Raw genomic sequence first — 21,685 nt, forward strand, 5'->3', positions numbered from 1 at the left:
GAGAGACAGTACAAATTTTAGGTGCACCACAGATGGAGTGTCTGCACCCCAGTGTAGTTAGTGGGTGGGGAAGGAGAAGAGGGGGCTATTCCTGAATGCACGGAGGAGAGTTTAAATAAGGGACAATGACATCACCACTTCACCTCTCCTCTACCAGCTACACTGAAGGCAACAAGAGTGTTTGGAAGACAGAGAAACATTTGAACTGGTGGGAGTGGTCCTAACTTTCCAATTAGCACAGACTGCTGTAGACTTTTGGGTAAGAGGAACCTTATTGCTTCAAATTTGACATAGCCTGATAAAGTTTAAGAAATAGCTTGCGGTTTTTATCTTTTTGTAACCAATTCTATGACTATTTCACTTATAATCACTTAAACCCTATCTTTCTGTAGTTTAATAAACTTATTTTAATGTGTTATCTAAGACAGTGCATTTTTACATAACATAAGAACGGCCATACTGGGTCAGACCAAAGGTCCGCCTAGCCCAGTATCCTGTCTTCCAACAGTGGCCAATGCCCGGTGCCCTAGAGGGAATGAACAGAACAGGTAATCATCAAGTGATCCATTCCCTGTTGCTCATTCTGGCAAACAGAGGTAAGGGACACCATCCCTGCCCATCCTGGCTAATAGCCATTGATGGACCTATCCTCCATGAATTTATCTAGTTCTTTTTTGAACCCTGTTATAGTCCTGTCCTTCACAACATCCTCTGGCAAAGAGTTTCACAGGTTGTGCATTGTGTGAAGAAACACTTCCTTTTGTTTGTTTTTAAATGTGCTGCCTATTAATTTCATTTGGTGACCCCCTAGTTCTTGTGTTATGAGAAGGGGTAAATAACACTTCCTTATTTACTTTCTCCACATCAATCATGATTTTATCATATCATATTGACTGAAGTTTGGTGAATCTACTCAGATTACAAAGGCTGGGGCATATTCAGACCCTTTGATGGTATGATGAACTAATTAGTGACCTTACTTTGATCAAGGGAGTCTTGAACAGTGTAAGACACACATTTCTGGGGTGCAAGGCTGTGGTTGGGGGAAGTTGTGGGTGTCTTCCTGTATACAGTTGATGAGTGGCTGTGAAAGACTTCATGTAATTTTGGGTGTGCCTTCCCATGGCTGTGTGAGAGCAAAGCCTGAAAGGGCTGCTTGTCACTAGCAGAGCAGTATAAGAGCTACCCTGAGCTAGAGAGCTAAGGGGGTGCAGCAATTCCAGAATCGAGGTTGTACGCCAGGGCATGTCACATCCTGTAATTCTTGTCTTGGGAGAATCAAGGATTTAAAGAGCAGGAAGTTCCAGTCAGCTGCTGGGCAGCTCTGGGGGAGAGCTGGCAGATGCTCTATAATTTCCAAAAGAGACTCCTAGAGGGCTTCAGAGAAGCTGCCCTCAGGAAGGTCATACCAATCTAACTGGCCAGCTGGGACAGGTTTGGCAAGCCCCAAGGCAAGCTGCCAAGCTCTCGGTTCTGCTACCCTCAACCTGTCCCAGGGCTAGGGAATCAGGGAACTATACTAAAGGAGTAGGGGAGTGGGAGTCAGGAGCCCCATCCTCTTCAAATAGCAGTAGACTATTTGGCTCTGAGACTCCTGTTTATACAGCTGGGGGTGCCCTACAAGTTTTGCAGAACCCAAGCAGTAGGAGGGGTAGTACCTACTTCAAGATGTGATGAGGCACAGGAGCAACCATGAAGATCTCTGGGATTGTTCTTCTGCTCAGAGCGTGGGTGGACAGGAGGGACTTGGAGGTGGAGAAGGTCTGAAAGAGGAAACTTTGCTGGGAAAGTGATGGCCTTTTTTAGTTGAATGAGAGAGATAAGAGTCCAACTTTTCCTAGGCTGCATCCTCATCCATCAGCAGATGTCCCCACCCCTTCTAAAATAATATTATCCCAGTTCCCTGAACCTGATTCCCCATGCTGGTGAACCCCACTTCCTCCTCTTTACACTGACATCAATGGACTTTGCATCAGGTCCCAAGTCTTCTTATGTAAAATCAGGACCATAAATTATGAAATGACAACAGCAGATGCATCCTCATCCTCTTCAGATGTGGAGGAAAGGATTTGTGTTACACAGGCACCAACGCACAACCATATTGCTAGTTTAAAACTTTTTAATGGTTTTTTTAATGTCATTTTTCTTAGAAAATTCTGGTTTCACAGACCTCCACCCATCTTTTTTTAAATGAAAACATCAATCAACCAGCTGGATGGAATTAAAAAATGTTGAAATTTCAACAACAGTATCAAATTTCCAGAAATGACTAATATTTTTTACTTTTTTTTAACCAGCTCTCCATAAACACATGTTCCTGCTACTGGTAAAAAAACATTGTTCTTTACAGCAAGGCTTATAAATAAAATTGCAGCACTTAGAGACCAGCAGCAGTGTCAATGTTATCATGTCTGCAGGGGATCACAGCTCCATTCTTCCCAGAACTGATTCCCTCCTTAGTAAAAGGATTAATGTGGCTTGGTTTGTTAAACTAGGCTAATATGTTACCCTTCCTACAGCAGCCTGCAGGGCTCATTGAACCCATCCATTGTATACCTGCAACCACCACTGACCTCAGCTGCTAGGATTATTGGCTCCCTGGTGTTCAAGAGAATATGTAGCAATTTCCCACCACCTAAGAAATACTGTAAAACATGTTTAAAAAGTGTCCTAATCCTGTCTGCTGAACTCCTTCTTCCTCAATAAACTGCTCCCACCTCAGTGAGACAATCAAAGCACCAGGGAGTTGGTCAAAACTTCCACCTCTTCTGACAGTTACAGTGAGCTGTAGCTCACGAAAGCTTATGCTCAAATAAATTTGTTAGTCTCTAAGGTGCCACAGGTACTCCTTTTCTATTTACTGGAGACTTTCTTTTAGTACCAGCTGTCTCTGGTTTTGGAAAAGGTGGCTCTGAGTTCTCGTCTTGATGCCACCAGAAAGTTCTAGGTCACTATGCAACATAGTGACAGCTGTGAAGTTCCTAAGTGGCCACAGATCTGTTATAATACAGTGAATGATGGACCTAATACATGATCTCCCTCTAAGCTGCAGAATCCTACGTTGATCAGTGGCCCTTGTACCACTTTACAGAAACTTCCAATAAAAAAATCTCAGCAAATTGTTGCTTCCCATTCTCCACTTCCACATATATTAGGGCACTGCCTTTTCCTTGTCCCAGGCATGACCAGTCATTCCAGAGAGCAACAGTCAAAACCAAGAGTAACAGCCTCAAGTTTGGGAGCTTACTTTAACTGAGTTTGAAACTCTTTTGAACACTTTGCTGCAGGTCTAGTTTCTCAAGCTACTAAAGTTAAAATAAAATTGAAATGAATGGAGAAATGACATGGATGAAAACATGTTTTTGTGTGTGTGTGTGCGTGTGCACACGTGTGTGAACTTGTGATGTTTCCTACATGTAGAAAAGAAATATATGGATAGATATGGAGGGTATCAAAAATATTTGAATGACTAGATCACTATTATTCCAGAAAATTCTAACTGGTAAATAAAGAAGTTTCTGTCATTAAAACACAAGCAAGAAGACTGCTAAAGAGGCAGCAAGTTGAAGGATAAATGAATCTAATCTAATCTAATCTATCTATCCTATCTACTGTGAGAAGCAATGATGAATCCATTCTTTTACTTTCCCTGTTATGTCTGATGGCTCAGGATTATTTGACAGCACTCCCGTTGTATGATAAACTGGAATGTGGATTACATCATTACAAGCCTCCTGCCAATGGCCCACTTCCCATAACTTGTTACATGACTGCAGTGTTAATCCACAACTAGTTATTGTATTAGTTTTATACTTTTTTTTCAAAACATACCCATCTATGTAGAAGATTGCAATGTGTGTGAATATGGTCTCAATAAGATACTATTACTTCTGTCATACAGAGACAACTATATAATGATCTGTATAATATAGACTGAAGAAAATGTTAGCCTGCATATTTAAAGCCATTATGTACATTTCCACCTCATTAAAGAAAATCACTGGAGCTATGTAGCCTGCTTAGGCTGGCGATGAGATGGCAGAGTATATAGATTTCACAATCTAATTTTCTAGTATTAAAGAGCTGCAGATGAACAAAACCAATAGAATTGTCCTTGCTGGCTAAAAAGTTACAAAAGAAAACTCATTCAAAATACTTAAGAGTACCAGTCACTTTTTATGTGCTAAAGATGTGTTTTCATGAATGGGTTATGCTAGGCTTTAATAGAAGCATGGATCAAAATGTGGCAGAGTGATTCCAAGAAGAAGGTTTAAGTGCTTTTCAAATAAGGGCATGCTGCACAAGTTTCCAAGGTAACTAAAAATATACAGTGTTCATAAAAAAATTGGGTTCATTCTAAAATGTAGAGATGGGAGTGAACAGAAGGCTCAAATTCAAATGTTATGTCTCTAGAATAGCGTGCAACTCAAACCCAAGATCCAAACATTCCTTGCTTATAAAGGGCACACTTTTGCCACTCGAACATTAAGAAACAATTTACCTCCCACGAGCAGTCCCACTGGAATTAGTGGGATTACTTGTGGAGTAAAGTATTACTCAAACTGAGTAAGTGGGGATAGCATCTGGTCCCACATAAATACTGCAGGTGAGATCCCCACTGCTGCTCCCACCCCTGTGTGCCAGGTAAAAGAACGGGGGCAGTGTAAAGGGACCCCAAACACCTGATATGTTGCCAGGAGTAGGATCCCCCAGCACAGACACTATGGAAATCTGCCTCATAAGCCCTGGTATCTGGATCCACTGTGAACAGTACTGCAGAAATTCCAAGCAGTGCTATAGTCCATAAGGTAACCCAGAGGCGTTGCCATAACTTAGGTAGGCTTCTAGAGCTCCCTAAATTATGCTGGGGACTTCTTCAGTCTCAGGAACAGATCAGGATCAGTAGGACACAAAGATGGCGGAAAGCTACTGTATCTTCCCCTCTCCCTGCGAGTTCTGTGTTATGTGTCATAGGGTGCGTTTATACAAAAAAAGATGTGTTCTTAACTCAGGTTAGCTCATCTGCTCTAGCTCATTTGAATTAAAATAGCAACCATGGTGACTTGGCTTTTCATTCGGATTAGCAGCTTGAGTTCAACTCCAGGCTCACCTGTATGCTTTAGTTTAACTCAAGCTACTAACCTTAGTTAAAAACTGACTTGTTGTGTCTTCACTGCTATTTTACCTCAGGTTAGCTAATCCACATTAAGAATGCACCTTCTTTTGCAGTGTAGGAGATACCCATACCCACAGACTGTCATCCTGAAGTATTATAGACACCTTACAGGCTCTGCTTGCACTGAGATTTGGACATAAAGGAGGGAGTACATGTCTTTTTTACAGTGTATCCCCAAATTTACAGCATACATTTGTTGAGCATAGTATGAATTATCTGAGAATTTACAAGTTATTCTGTTAATTGCATAAGAAGCGTCTTAGATGGCCTGCAGGGTTTTTTGTGCGAATCTAACACTTCCCTAGCAAAGAAATGGCTGGAGTCAGAAACTTAAAAATGGACTGACTTGTAGATTCTTGTAAAATCTGAGACCTACTGAATTTTTAAAGTTTAGTACTGTGTATATTATTGTTTTAGGATCAGTATTTCTCAGAAATGTTTTTATCTAAGTTGCAGTGTCCTTTATGAACTATTTTTCAAAGTAGCAGCTGTGTTAATCTGTATTCGCAAAAAGAAAAGCAGTACTTGTGGCACCTTAGAGACTAACAAATTTATTTGAGCATAAGCTTTCGTGAGCTACAGCTCACTTCATCAGATGCATTCAGTGGAAAATACAGTGGGGAGATTTATATACATAGAGAATATGAAACAATGGGTGTTACCATACACACTGTAACGAGAGTGATCACTTAAGGTGAACTATTACCAGCAGGAAAGCTGGGGGGTGGGGTGGGGGGGAACCTTTTGTAGTGATAATCAAGGTGGGCCATTTCCAGCAGTTGACAAGAACGTCTGAGGAACAGTGGGGGGTGGGGGAGGGGGGAGAATAAACAAGGGGAAATAGTTTTACTTTGTGTAATGACTCATCCACTCCCAGTCTCTATTCAAGCCTAAGTTAATTGTATTCAGTTTGCAAATTAATTCCAATTCAGCAGTCTCTCGTTGGAGTCTGTTTTTGAAGTTTTTTTGGTTGAAGAATTGCAACTTTTAAGTCTGTAATCAAGTGATCAAAGAGATTGAAGTGTTCTCCAACTGTTTTTTGAATGTTATAATTCTTGACGTCTGATTTGGGTCCATTTATTCTTTTAGGTAGAGACTGTCCAGTTTGACCAATGTACATGGCAGAGGGGCATTGCTGGCACATGATGGCATATATCACATTAGTAGATGTGCAGGTGAACGAGCCTCTGATAGTGTGGCTGATGTGATTAGGCCCTATGATGGTGTCCCCTGAATAGATATGTGGACACAGTTGGCAACGGGCTTTGTTGCAGGGATAGGTTCCTGGGTTAGTGGTTCTGTTGTGTGGTGTGCAGTTGCTGGTGAATATTTGCTTCAGGTTGGGGGGCTGTCTATAAGCAAGGACTGGCCTGTCTCCCAAGATCTGTGAGAGTGATGGGTCATCCTTCAGGATAGGTTGTAGATCCTTGATGATGTGTTGGAGAGGCTTTAGTTGGGGGCTGAAGGTGATGGCTAGTGGAGTTCTGTTATTTTCTTTGTTGGGCCTGTCCTGTAGTAGGTAACTTCTGGGTACTCTTCTGGCTCTATCAATCTGTTTTCTTCACTTCAGCAGGTGGGTACTGTAGTTGTAAGAATGATTGATAGAGATCTTGTAGGTGTTTGTCTCTGCCTGAGGGGTTGGAGCAAATGCGGTTGTATCGCAGAGCTTGGCTGTAGACAATGGATCGTGTGGTGTGGTCTGGATGAAAGCTGGAGGCATGTAGGTAGGAATAGCGGTCAGTAGGTTTCCGGTATAGGGTGGTGTTTATGTGACCATCGCTTATTAGCACCATAGTGTCCAGGAAGTGGATCTCTTGTGTGGACTGGTCCCGGCTGACGTTGATGGTGGGATGGAAATTGTTGAAATCATGGTGGAATTCCTCAAGGGCTTCTTTTCCATGGGTCCAGATGATGAAGATGTCATCAATGTAGCGCAAGTAGAGTAGGGGTATTAGGGGACGAGAGCTGAGGAAGCGTTGTTCTAAGTCAGCCATAAAAATGTTGGCATACTGTGGGGCCTAGCGGGTACCCATAGCAGTTCCGCTGATTGGAAGGTATACATTGTCCCCAAATGTGAAATAGTTATGGGTGAGGACAAAGTCACAAAGTTCAGCCGCCAGGTTTGCCATGACATTATCGGGGATACTGTTCCTGATGGCTTGTAGTCCATCTTTGTGTGGAATGTTGGTGTAGAGGCTTCTACATCCATAGTGGCCAGGATGGTGTTTTCACCGATGGATTGTAGTTTCCTCAGGAAGTCAGTGGTGTCTTGAAGATAGCTGGGAGTGCTGGTAGCGTAGGGCCTGAGGAGGGAGTCTACATAGCCAGACAATCCTGCTGTCAGGGTGCCAATGCCTGAGATGATGGGGCATCCAGGATTTCCAGGTTTATAGATCTTGGGTAGCAGATATAATACCCCAGGTCAGGGTTCCAGGGGTGTGTCTGTGCAGATTTGTTCTTGTGCTTTTTCAGGGAGTTTCTTGAGCAAATGCTGTAGTTTCTTTTGGTAACTCTCAGTGGGATCAGAGGGTAATGGCTTGTAGAAAGTGGTGTTGGAGAGCTGCCTAGCAGCCTCTTGTTCATATTCCGACCTATTCATGATGACGACAGCACCTCCTTTGTCAGCCTTTTTGATTATGATGTCAGAGTTGTTTCTGAGGCTGTGGATGGCATTGTGTTCTGCACGGCTGAGGTTATGGGGCAAGTGATGCTGCTTTTCCACAATTTCAGCCCATGCACGTCGGCGGAAGCACTCTATGTAGAAGTCCAGTCTGTTGTTTCGACCTTCAGGAGGAGTCCACCCAGAATCCTTCTTTTTGTAGAGTTGGTAGGAAGGTCTCTGTGGGTTAGTATGTTGTTCAGAGGTGTGTTGGAAATATTCCCTGAGTTGGAGACGTCGAAAATAGGATTCTAGGTCACCACAGAACTGTATCATGTTCGTGGGGGTGGAGGGGCAGAAGGAGAGGCCCCGAGATAGGACAGCTGCTTCTGCTGGGCTAAGAGTATAGTTGGATAGGTTAACAATATTGCTGGGTGGGTTGAGGGAACCACTGTTGTGGCCCCTTGTGGCATGTAGTAGTTTAGATAGTTTAGTGTCCTTTTTCTTTTGTAGAGAAGCAAAGTGTGTGTTGTAAATGGCTTGTCTAGTTTTTGTAAAGTCCAGCCACGAGGAAGTTTGTGTGGAAGGTTGGTTTTTTTATGAGAGTATCCAGTTTTGAGAGCTCATTCTTAATCTTTCCCTGTTTGCTGTAGAGGATGTTGATCAGGTGGTTCCACAGTTGCTTTGAGAGCGTGTGGCACAAGCTGTCAGCATAGTCTGTGTGGTATGTCGATTGTAATGGATTTTTTACCTTCAGTCCTTTTGGTATGATGTCCATCTGTTTGCATTTGGAAAGGAAGATGATGTCTGTCTGTATCGAAAGCTTATGCTCAAATAAATTTGTTAGTCTCTAAGGTGCCACAAGTACTCCTTTTCTTTATGGAATAGTATTTGCATTTGATTAGTTTGATGTAAAATGAGTGTGACAACAAATACTTTTGACATCTTAAGTTTTTGGTGTGTGGGTGGAACCAGTACGGAAATAAACAACGTTATGCAAGTGAATACTATATAAGATAGCTGCATCTTAATGGAAGACAATGAATTCCATCTCATATAATGTGTTATGCACACGCTGACATCCTGGCTTTCTTGCAAATGAGGCAATTGTATTTTCTGTAAGTTTGTTAATTTTTTTGGGTCGGCTCTCAGTGAATAAATGGAAGCTCAAAGCTAGTCCATTCAACTAGTACCTGGTATGTCAGTAGATTTTCAGATAAGGAAGACTGGAAAAAGAGTATCCCCCTATAGCTCTAGACCAGTGGGTTTCAACCTTTTATTCATTTATGGTCCCCTAAAAAATTTCAAGTCAACTAGAGTGGTAACAGATATAGCCAGATTTGCTTGCCAATACCTCCTCCCACTGATGATACCAGAGGTACTGCGTGAAATCCTGGTTCTGCTGAAGTCAATGGGAATTATGTCATGTTTGCACCTTCATTTGAAATTTTTTTAGGGATCCACAAATGAAACATTGATTTCAATATGGTCAGGATTTCACCCGTGATGCCTATCTGATCAAGGTATGACCGTATGTCATTTGCCAGTTGGCACCAAGGGGCCCCTGGCTCACACAAGGTCACCATAGTTATATCTGTTAAAACGCAGGAACTGCTATCATAAAACTACAGGCAAGTTCCAACTCTGTCACTGAGCAAAGCATCCATAAATGGAAGGAACAGTAAAAGTCTATAATGTTACTATATTGGCTCTTTTGGTGGTGTTGTCACTTGACAATATGGGCCACTGAAAACTTTAGGTCAACACACTTCCAAATTAGTGCTGACTTTTGCAAAGAGCCTGTCAAGTTGACCCTCATTTTAACTTTGGTTGCAATTGCTTAGTTTCATAATTTTGTTAGGCTAGCTGAGGTTGTAGAAAGTTCAGGGCCAACCATTTTTGTTTCACACAAAGTTGCTTTGAGAATGTTGTGTAAGATGAGAAACTCCAAATTCTGAAGGAGACTGTTGTGGTCTGTTGTGGTCCAACCTTTTATGACTTTCAGAATATTGAAAATATATGGATAAAGTTGCTGGAAAATAATGACAGCATCATGTTGATCAATCCATTTAATGTCACTAAATGAGTAGAGCTATTTACTTGCAATGCCATCAGAAATGATATTCTAGACATGATACTCCAGACAGGTAATTCTCTAGGTGGAGTTATTGATGAAGGGATTATTTTTGCAGATGTACCCCAATAATTATGAATTGCCCTACGTTACTAGGTTAGATTTATTTGTTACAGTGGACACACAGTGCATGTTGGTGCTTACAGCAAGTGAGTGCCTTAGATGCAGAAAAACATCAACTCATGAACCCTTAGGTAGGCATATTTCACAGCTCAATCAATGTTTTGCTGGTACGCCTGTCCAGTCATATAATGGATTTCTGTGCCCTGTAGGAAGTCCTCTCTTATACCCATTATTGCATAAATACTTTAAGTAAATGGTCACTTGTTCCTTTTTGGCATTGCCCATTGTTTCATGTGCAAACATTCATTAATTTTGAACTGTTGATGAAGTTCATAAGCATATCTATTCTTTCTTGACTGGCACATTCAATCAACTGATCTTCGAATAGTTTTGCTGGTGTGCTGCACATTTTTGAGACCATATTTTAGACTATTCTTCTACTTCTTGTCACCAGGGTCAACAAATGCATGAAAAATCTCAAGCATGTGTCTATCATTCTGAGCTAAGTCATATTCTAAGACAGGACCACTAATGAGGTGAACGAGGGGAGTCCATACCTCCCACACAGCTATTGTTTCAGGCTGTCTGCAACAGACTCAGCACAGCATCTGTTTCAATAAGGGTCAAGTTTGGAAGGTTTCCTTTGCTATGGTGGGGGCGAGAAAATTATTTTTTTTTAATATACAGTTCGATTCTGCAGATGCTAATAAACTTCATGGGAGCAGAGGCAACAGACCCCCAATCTCTCTCCCCACTGCATATTAAGGTGCTAAGTCTTGTGTCAGAATTGTTCATGTAACAGTAGCATGTGATTTCCTCAATTTTTAATGGTTGTGTTTTTTATTGATGGGATTAATGATATGTCTTGCTTTGAATTACATTGAGTCATCTTAACTATAAGCTAATGAAGTTTTCTGTAGTATCATTGGCTTTGCTCTGTAAACTCTCAGGAAGGTCACTGGGTTATATGATTCCTGAAAAAACCCAAGATACCTTTCCTGTACCTACCTTCATATGAAACCCTCATGACCTTCTTATGTTCTGATAACATTTCTTTCCAATCACACACAAATTGCAGAATAAAGTCCATTTCTTTGTATATCTCAAAATTAACAAGTGCAGGGAAGTCACTTAAAATTTAATTCAGCGGGCCAAAGCTTGCAATTAAGTTCAGAAGAAATTTCAACTGTGTAATAGCTGTATGATCAGATCCAATATAAATTTGTTTGCCCTTAAAAACACTATAGGGCAGATTTTTAAAGGTATTTAGGAGCCTAAAGATGCAGCTAGTTGTCTAGTAGGATTTCCAAAGCTGGGTCTCAGTGTGAGTTAGGTGTTTAGGTTCTTTTGAAAATCCCACTAGGTGCCTATCAGCATTTTTAGGTGCCTAAATACCTTTAAAAATCTGCCCCTATGGGTCTAATTCTCATCTACAATCAATGTAGAGGGGCTTTACCCCCTTTAAAACACCTTTACACTGCCAGCGTGTACAGGGACCATAGTGTACATGAGAATCAGACCCTGAAGGAGTTGGCTTCACCTTGTGTCCTCATCTGAAGGCAGTTGTGGTTTGATAACCTTGTTGATGTACATCAGAATCAGTCACTCCATAAACTTGTATGTGACACAAAGGAGAGAAATGAGTCAGTCACTGTTAGGATCTTCCAGCACTTTTCCTGGTTTTGGAATGGCTGTGACCTTTGGCCTGCACCAGATTTTTGGGATGCAGTTGAGGAACCGAAGCAGCCAGCTTTTGGGAGTAGGTGAAGTAGGAACTCTATATGCATATAATCCAGGCTTGGAGTCTTTCTTGTTTTCATAATCATAGAATATCAGGGTTGGAAGGGACCTCAGGAGATCATCTAGTCCAACCGCCTGCTCAAAGCAGGACCAATCCCCAACTAAATCATCCCAGCCGGGGCTTTGTCAAGTCTGACCTTAAAAACTTCAAAGGAAGGAGATTCCCCCAGCTCCCTAGGTACCACATTCCAGTGCTTCACCACCGTCCCAGTGAAAAAGTTTTTCCTAATATCCAACCTAAACCTCCCCCACTGCAACTTGAGACCATTACTCCTCGTTCTGTCATTTGCTACCACTGAGAACAGTCTAGATCCATCCTCTTTGGAACCCCCTTTCAGGTAGTTGAAAGCAGCTATCAAATCCACCCTCATTCTTCTCTTCCGCAGACTAAACAATCCCAGTTCCCTCAGCCTCTCCTCATAAGTTATGTGTTCCAGTCCCCTAATCATTTTTGTTGCCCTCTGCTGGACATTTTCCAATTTTTTCACATCCTTCTTGTAGTGTGGGGCCCAAAACTGGACACAGTACTCCAGATGGGGCCTCACCAATGTCGAATAGAGGGGAACAATCACATCCCTTGATCTGCTGGCAATGCCCCTACTTATACATCCCAAAATGCCATTGGCCTTCTTGGCAACAAGGGCACATTGTTGACTCATATCCAGCTTCTCATCCACTGTAACCCCTAGGTCCTTTTCTGCAGAACTGCTGCCGAGCCATTCGGTCCCTAGTCTGTAACAGTGCATGGGATTCTTCTGTCCTAAGTGCAGGCCTCTGCACTTGTCCTTGTTGAACCTCATCAGATTTCTTTTGGTCCAATCCTCTAATTTGTCTAGGTCCCTCTGTATCCTATCCCTACCCTCCAGTGTATCTAGCTCTCCTCCCAGTTCAGTGTCATCTGCAAACTTGCTGAGGGTGCAATCCACACCATCCTCCAGATCATTAATGAAGATATTGAACAAAACCGGCCCTAGGACTGACCCTTGGGGCACTCCACTTGATACTGGCTGCCAACTAGACATGGAGCCATTGATCACTACCCTTTGAGCCCGACGATCTAGCCAGCTTTCTATCCACCTTATAGTCCATTCATCCAGCCCATACTTCTTTAACTTGCTGGCAAGAATACTGTGGGAGACCGTACCAAAAGCTTTGCTAAAGTCAAGGAATAACATGTCCACTGCTTTCCCCTTATCCACAGAGGCAGTTATTTCATCATAGAAGGCAATTAGATTAGTCAGGCATGACTTGCCCTTGGTGAACCCATGCTGGCTGTTCCTGATCACTTTCCTCTCCTCTAAGTGCTTCAGAATTGATTCCTTGAGGACCTGCTCCATGATTTTTTCAGGAACTGAGGTGAGGCTGACTGGCCTGCAGTTCCCCGATCCTCCTTCTTCCCTTTTTAAAAGATGGGCACTACATTAGCCTTTTTCCAATCTCCAGGACCTCCCCCAATCGCCATGAGTTTTCAAAGATAATGGCCAATGGCTCTGCAATCACATCCGCCAACTCCTTTAGCGCATCCGGCCCCATGGACTTGTGCTCGTATTAAGTATTATGGCCTAGTACAGCTTTTTTTCTAAAAAAGGAGCCATTGAGTTTGAATCCACACTAGAAGCCTGCCATTTCTCTGTAATCTCAGTTTTGACCATATGGCTGAAAGAATTACCCAAGTTCTATGTATGGCCATTAGCCACTGGATGGGATGCAATAGAATTTGCAGTGACTGGAAATTCTTTTTTTGCTGAAGCTGGAATCTCCAGGAAGTCTTTTCACAGTTTGCCAGGCTTTCTGGCTTGAATGACTAAAGTCTATCTTTTGAGACTCTCTCCATTGGTTGCGCTTGGTTTGATCTCACAGTTGAAGGAGGTCCTTGCTCTTATTAATGGCTTCGTTTATGTTATCAGCAGATTTGAATTCCTGGCACAGCGTAATTGCCTCTGATGACCAGCCAGGGATATACTATCAGCAATAGCCTCTAGGGACAGATTTCTTAGCAGCAGCCTGAACTGATCTTCAGAAAATTTGCTAGGAGTTGTTTATATTGGCTGTACATGTCAAGTCCAACTCAGACAGTTTGCTGAGAGATGTCTCTGGTTCTGGTTGAAAGACATTCCACTGAGCTTTCAGAAAATTCCACCTGGCCTTCTGTAAGCTGTTTGTTATTGATATCTGCAGGCCTCTGGTGATCAAAGACAGCTGATGTTGAGACTTCGGAAAAAACATCTGCTCTATGAATACTGGTGGCAGTTGCCGGGAAGATGAAAAGGTAATGTGGGGTGAAGAGCCAGTTGCTCATCTACTACTGTGAAAACTTGGCGTTTGCGTTGGGTTGTAGAGGAGCCGTAGATCAGCAACTGATGCCTGCTCCATTAGACTTTCCTGCATTGTGCTCAGGGTATCCCCAGATGACATGGTGGAAATTGAAGTTGCCACAGCACATAGAAGGACATGAAAAGGTGGACAGAAGAGGGTTGGCCAGTTATCTGATGGATACTTGTGGACATTAATCAGCATAAACATATTCACCTTTATTGCCTGCCAGTCTGTGATGTAATTTGGACCAGATGTTGATAGAGTGACAGTGGACATCCCCTGTTGACCATAAGATGCCATACTGCTTGTGGTGGTGATAAGCCTCGACAGTGTAGCCTAGAGCTGAGAGCTGCAAGTCAGTGGTGAAGTGCATCTCCTGAACCAAGACTGTGTGTTCTTCACGTCTTGTTACTAGGTGGAGAAGGCCCTGAAAGGGGCTCTGTCGAGGTGCATGCATGCCCCGTCACCTTTTGAGATGGGGCAAAGGTTGCTATGGCTAAATCTACATGACCACTGTGGGTCTCAGGGTAGTGTGGCCTAACAGCCAAAGTCAGTATAGCCACCCCTCTGTCAGGGCAGGGTGGCCTAACAGTCAGAGTCAATAGAGTCACACATTCTGTCAGGGCTGTGAGTCAATAAGATTGGTGAGGTGGGCCGCTGCCCTGGAGTCATCAGCAGCCAGGGTAGGGGCACCCGGGCTCTCCCTCTCCATTGGTTCTCAACCCAGGGCCCTGACGGTGGCAGGATTGCCCGCCACCAGCTTGTTGGGGATGCTGCTGAAACATGCCAAGCATGTGTGTCCCATCACAGGCCCCTTTGTCAGGTGGCCCTTTTGGGCTGATAGACTTATTGATTGTGAGCCTGTGTTCTGCACTTTTTCTGCATCCATTTTCCTTTTTTATGCTACTCATAGGGGATGCCATGAGAAAGCAGTAGACATGTCCCCTTACCTCACATAAGACATCAGTTAGACTCCCATGGCTGGCCCATGCCAGCTGATGTGGGCTCATGGGGCTCTGGCTAAGGGGCTGTTTCATTGCAGTTTAGACATTCGGGCTCAGGCTGGTGACTGGGCTTTAGGACCCTGCAAGGTGGGAGGGTCCCAGAGCCTGGGCTGTAGCCCAAGCCTGAACGTCTACACAGCAATGAAACAACCCCACAGTCCATGGGCCAGCTGTGGGTTTTTATTTGCAGTGTAGATGTATCAAAGATACCTTCAAGAAGGGCAAGAAAATTAGTGCTGTTTGGGTGGATCTGGAGGCTGGATATGATACTGTCTGGCATGTGGGGCTGATGACCAAGTTGTGGCAGGTTATTCTCTGAAACCCCCGGTGTGGTTCATCATGGAAACGAAAATGAATTGAAGCTTCATCCTGCAAGCTGTAGACAAAGTCAGCCAGCATCAGCGTCTCCATAATGGACTCCAGCAAGGATCCATTCTAACTCTTCTTCTGTTCAACATATATACTTATGACCTTCCAACGAATAAGGCTGCTAAGTATGTATATGCAGATGATATCTGTCTCACTGATGTGGGTAAAATTCTATGCAACACTGAAGGATGACTCAGCTACGACATGACTGATCTGGCCACTTACCTTCATCAGTGGTGACTTACAGTAAATGAGTCGAAGATGGTGGCCACAACCTTCCATCTGAACAGTTGCCTGGCCAATCAACCCTTACAATCTGTGCTCAGGATTGTCCATTCCCTTTCCAGACAGTTGACACTTATTTAGGAGTCAAACTAAACTGCCGTCTAACATACGGGTCCCATGTAGAACACTTTCAGGAAAAGATCACTTCTCGCACTGCCTTGATCCAGAAGCTAGCAGGAACCTCCCTGGGAAGCAGAGGCAAATGTTTTACGAACCTCAGTCCTGGTGCTGGTACTCACGCCACTGGAACATTGTACAGCAGTTTGCAGCAGAAGTGGGCATATGCACCTTGTTGATTCAGCGTTGAATACAGTTGAGTGGCTGCCTTACCCACACATTAACATCTAATTGTACGTGTTTATTGCTCCCTCAAAACTTCAACAAGGTGCCATTACCCTTCAAACTGCATGGAGAGCAGTGATGGATGAAAACAGCCTGCAGCACACAAGGCTGACTGTGGTTTCAATGGGTGAAAATAAGCAACACACACTTTCTATCAGAAGATCTGCCTGCCTCCAGAAGAAAACACCTACTTCTGCATTTTCTGCTGATTTGTCATGATGACTGATTTTGTGACATCTTTTTGTGGTGGCCATTTGTGCAGTTATGTCCAGTGCTGCTGGCCCAGGGTCAATCTTGGATGAACATCGGCATCTCAGGGCCGACAGCTATGTCCTCTCAGAGTGGCAGCAATTCTGGAATGGAGGTATAGGCATGCTGATGAATTTCAGAAGCCCTAACTTACATCCACTTGTTTTGCTATGTGGGATGTAGATCCTGGACTAGGTTCAACAGACTATTGACTGGAACAGCCAGAGCAGCTGCAACAATGCAGAAATTTGGCTAGGCCCAATCCACGTAGACAGTCAAACATGTGGTAGAGATGTGCACAATTAGAAGATCGAAGGGTGGACTGCAATACCTTGCTACCCTCAGTGATGCAGCAATTAGATGGCTGAACAATCTAGATACTGACTTGTGACACATACCAAAGAGGAAGTCTTTGCATGTTCACTTAGGTTTACTGGAAAGATTTTTGTATTTGCAAACTGTATTTATCAACTTCTAGATTAAATATGAAATCCTGTAAAGTCATATATAATGGATATAATATTATTTTAATTATTGTAACGCAGTAATGCAGAGATCCTTTCATAGGGATTTGTCTTCATGAATGAATATGGTATGAAATATAGCAAAGGATTTTAGTCTTTTTAAAAAAAGCAGTCAATTAAAATGGGCAGTATTTTGCAGCTATTCAAGAAGATTGGACAAGAAGGGAACAGGGTGAGACAAAAGAGGAAAGAACAGAATAGACTAAACTAAGTGAAAAGGGGAAAAGTAGAGATGAGGAACCAGTCTCATTTTTATCTTAGGTTATATCTTTAATAAATGAACATGAAAATTTATATGCCTCATCAGAGCATAGCTGCCCAGATATGCATAGAGTTGCAGGATTCTAGGTCTGCTGAATCCATTCCAAAATGGACAAATATCTCACTAAGCAGGCAGCAGCAAAAGATATTTTGATAAATATTTGAATGCGATTTTCTACTGCATGGCTAGTCTAGGAAATAGTCACTAGATGGCAGTGAGTCTGCATATCTGGACTATAAACTAGATCTTGTAAAGGAAAATCTGCACAATTTCTTCCATAAAAATTGGTACCAGAAGGTGGCATATTTGGGCTATGAAAAAACAAAATCTTTAAGGTTCAGTGTAGCCGCCTGCAAAATTATTGTTCTTTCTCCTTCTAGAGCATTATATGTTAAAAAATTGAAAAAATAAGATTATGATCTGAATAAAAAGGGACTGCTATGATTTTAAAATATGGAACACAAATATTTTAAATAATCAAAAGTGTACTAGAAAGTGAGAGCCTATGAAAGCCATCAATAAAAGGGAATAAAAGAATAACTGATCAAGTTAGGAATACAATTACTCATAGACTCATATACTTAAGGTCAGAAGGGACCATTGTGATCATCTAGTCTAACCTCAAGTTACAGAGAATTCACCATTTACACTAGTTACTCTAGGGAGAATTCTGCACCAAAAAATTAAAAATTCTGTGCACAATATTTTAAAATGTGGCAAATTTTATTTGTCAAAATAACACAATATAATCACACCAGTTTCAGTTATTTCAAAATGCCTGGGAGCAAGTATGTCTGTAACAATACAGACAACAAAAAAGATTCAGGAGATGTTTTTTTGACAAATAGATTCCTTACTAGGCATATTAATACAGAACTCTGAGTAATAATTCATTTAAATTACAATACAGAGCTGTATTTCCCACACCCCTCAGAAGCAGTGCAAAGGTTTGGGGGAGTCACAGGTAATGGAGGAGCTGAGGGAGAGGGAAGTAAATTGCTGGGAAGGGAAGGAGCCTGGGTGTGAACTTGGAGGGTTGTTGGGTTTGGGTGGGAAAAGTATGGAACAGGTTTTTTGGGGGGTGGGGAGGGATTGTTAGGGAGCTTCCCCCATGCAGACCCTGGCTGACCTTAGCCTCTTCTATTAAGTTAGGCACACCTGCCCCATCCCCATGTGTTCCTGCACCCCCATGTGTCCTTGCACCCCCAGTCCACATGTGTCCTGCCACCCCCACTCATACACCCACTCCTCCATCTCCATGTGGCCCTGCATCCCCTCCCCCAATCCCTATGTGACTCTGTACCCCCTCCCACTGTCCCCATGTATCTCTGTGCCCCCACTCAGCCACCCCCTGTCCCTATGTGGCTGTGTACCCCCTCCCCCTGTCCCCATGTGTCTCTGTGCCACTGCCCAGCCACCCACTGTCCCTATTTGTCCCTGTACCCCCTCCCCCGTCTCCATGAGTCTCTCTGCCCCCACTCAGCCACCCTGTGTCCCTCTGCACCCCCCCCATCACCATGTGGCCCTGCACCTCCCTTCCCCTGTGCCTCCACTCACATTCAGCCCCTGCCCTAGTCTGTCCTCCCCCATCAGCCCTTATAAGCCCCTGTCTGAGCCCACCACCCCAGCACCCTACACTGTCTTTCTTCTCATAGCCACTGTTTCCTGACCTGGCTTGACAGGCAGTGTGAAGAAGGCAGGTTCCCTGGCCTGACAGGCACTGCAAAGAAGACAGGCTCTTTCTCTTCCCTAGCTGGCAAGGAGCTGCTGATTTGTTCTATGGCCACAGCACCCGCTGGTGGTCAAAAGGTGGAATTGCAGCAACATTTCAGCAGCTTTTTTCTGTGCAAAAAATTAAAAATATGCATGGCTCATTATTTATTCCTGCTCAGTAATCAGAATTCCCCCAGGGGTAAGTCTAGTTTAAACCTGCAAGTGATTCATGCCCCATACTGCAGAGGAAGGCAAAAACAAAACAAAACAAAAATCCCCAGGGTCTCTGCCAAACAGACCCAGGGGAAAATTCCTTCCTGATCTCAAATATGGTAATCATTTAGACTCTGAGCATGTGGGCAAGACCCGCCAGGCAAATACCTGGGAAAGAATTCTCTGTAATAACTAAGCTCTCCCCATCTAGTGTCCCATCTCTGTCCATTGGGGATTTTTGCTACTGGCAGTCGCAGATGGGTCACGTGCTGTTTTAGGCAGTCCCATCATACTACCCCCTCCATCAACTTATCAAGCTCAGTCTTGAAGCCAGTTAGTTTTCCTCTTCCCCACCCCTGCTCCCCTTGGAAGGCTGTTCCAGAACTTCACTCCTCTGATGGTCAGAAACCTTTGCCTAATTTTGAGCCTAAATTTGTTGATGGCCAGTTTATAGACATTTGTTCTTGTGTCCATATTGGCACTTAAATAAATCCTCTCCCTCCCTTGTATTTATCCCTCTGAAGTATTTACATAGAGAAATCATATCTGCCCTCAGCCTTCTTTTGGTTAGGCTAAACAAGCCAAGCTCTTTGCTTCTCCTTTCATAAGGTAGGTTTTCCATTCCTTGGATCATCCTAGCAGCTGTTCTCTGCACCTGTTCCAGTTTGAATTCATCTTTCTTAAACATGGGAGATCAGAACTGCATACAGAATTCCAGATGAGGCCTCACCAATGCCTTGTATAATGTTACTAACACTTCCCTGTCTATACTGGATATACATCGCTTGATATACCCTAGGACTGCATTAGCCTTTTTCATGGCCACATCACATTGATGGCTCATAGTCATTCTGTGATCAACTAATACACTCTAGTCTTTCTCCTCTTCTGTCACTTCCAACCAATACGTCCCCAGTTTATAGTTTGTTAGGTCCTAAATCCATGACTTTGCACTATTTAATTTTCATCCAATTTCTATTACTCTAGTTTACAAGGTCATCCAGATCTTCTTGTATGATATTCTGGTCCTCCGCTGTATTGGACCAACTTTGTATCATCCAGAACTTTTATTAGCACACTCTCACTTTTTTCTAAGAACAATATTTAATCTGAGGGTTTCAAGGAAACTCTAAACAGTTTTAATATACAGGAATAATAAAAAGATAATAAGATAATAAGAGTGTCTTGGTCTACCAACTCCATAATGATAATACTTTTCACTTCTATAGTGCATTAACTCTGAGGTTCTCAAAGCACTTTACAAACAATGTTACACTTCATCTCATAACCTCCCTGTGAGGTATTATTACCTTCATTTTACAGATGGGGAAACCAAGGCACAGAGCTTGCAGCTTCTTTACATTGATTTCAGTTGCAGCTTTGGGTGCTCAGTACCTCAGAAAACTAGAGACTAGGGTTGTAATTCCAGCTCCACATAAATCAATGGGAGTTTTGTCACTGATTTCAAAGGAGTAAGGATTTCACCCTAGGTGTCTTTAGAAAATTAAAACTTTGGACCTAAGGCCCAGATGCATAGAGTTATGTAGGTGTCTAACTAGCAGATTTAGGCTCCAAATCCCAATTTTTAGGTGCCAATGTGATCCACAAAACTGCTTTTCTGCCGCCTAACCCCTGTAATTACTTAAACTCACTCCATGCCCAAGTTTTTGCAGTAAAAGTTCCCTAGCTGCCTAAATTTCTGCCTCTGGGCACGCGCACTACTGCCTCACTCTAGGCATCCAGACTTAGGAATACCTCTCTCCTTGGTTTAGGCAGCTTCCTGCTTAGTGGGCTGGCTTTTGAGAATCCCATTCTCAGGTGCTGATTTCTCCCCCACTCATTGTAGAGGAAGCCTAGGTGTTTGACTGAGGCTTTGTGAGTTGCAGTGTGTTCCAGCGATTTTCTAGATGCCTAAAAGGTATGTGTTTTGGTGCTGAGCATGACAATGCCTAAGTCCCTTTGAGGATGTGGGTCTAAGTGACTTGCACAGTGTCACTCAATTTAGGGGCCAAATTCTGCTCTTAGTTTATCCTGTGCAAGCCAGCGAAGTCAACAGAGAATTGAGTGGTGTTTTCAGTTCGGTTGCAATGCCGTAAGTGAGAGTAGAACAGTATAGCATATGTATTTGGTCTTGTGTCAGACACCCTCTATAGGGCCCCATAAGGAGGTGTGTGTAGAGGGGATAAGGGCAGGAACATGCACCATGCATAATATGCCCATGCATCTTGCCTGTGCAGGATAAATGCAATTAGTTATACCTGCTATGCTAATCCCGTAAATCCCAGCCCACCCAGTCCAATTCACTGACACTGTATTGTTTACATGTCCTTGACGTTTCAGGTAAATGTTCTAGTCCCAAATTCTGGAGGCGTAGCCGGTGTTTTGTTCTGTACATCACTGCTACAGGCAGTCAGAGTGGGATAGCTCAGCTGTCTTTGCACATACTGTCTTTTAGCAGACTCCGGTCCTGTTCTTGAGTTAGTCCTATCAGTTCATTAAAGTGATTAATTTAATGTGTGTACAGATACAGTACACATGCTATTGATACTAGGGCACTAGATAACTTTTCCATTTCTGTGACTAGAGGAAATCCAGATCTAGTAGATCTGCCCCCCTGGGTAGTGCCAGCTCTGCAG

The sequence above is a fragment of the Natator depressus genome, chromosome 1 (assembly GCF_965152275.1).
Source record: "Natator depressus isolate rNatDep1 chromosome 1, rNatDep2.hap1, whole genome shotgun sequence".
NCBI lineage: Eukaryota > Metazoa > Chordata > Testudines > Cheloniidae > Natator > Natator depressus.